Genomic DNA, 464 nt, shown 5'->3' on the forward strand with positions numbered 1-464 from the left:
TTGTTGTTTTTTTGGGGGGTTTTTTTGGTGGTGTTTTTTTTTTTTTTTTTTTTAAGAGCCATGTCCGGACCCACCTTAACGGATAGCTTAGTGGTGTTCACCTTTTACTTCCCCCATTTTAACTTACCACAACCTAGTCATAGCTTGGTTTTTTTGGGGAGGGGTTTTTTTTTTTGTCTCATTCAACAGGGATTATTGTTCAAATGTTAGTTGTAGTTGCAAACTAGTTTCTTTTTAAAGGCATTGCACATGATTTATAAAAAGGCCCTTTTGAAGTTTTTGGGTGGGAGGGGAGTGAGTAATATATATATTTTTTCTTTTTTCTTTTTTTTTTTTTTTTTAGTTCCCCAAACAAACACGGGCACAGAAATGCAGTACTGTAAGAAAGAGGGACCTTCAGATTACACAAATATATATTCTTCAGCTGTAAAAAGGGACGGTTGTAATGGAGTTTGTAAGGCACA

Source organism: Antrostomus carolinensis, unplaced genomic scaffold, assembly GCF_000700745.2.
Source record: "Antrostomus carolinensis isolate BGI_N321 unplaced genomic scaffold, ASM70074v2 scaffold17671, whole genome shotgun sequence".
NCBI lineage: Eukaryota > Metazoa > Chordata > Aves > Caprimulgiformes > Caprimulgidae > Antrostomus > Antrostomus carolinensis.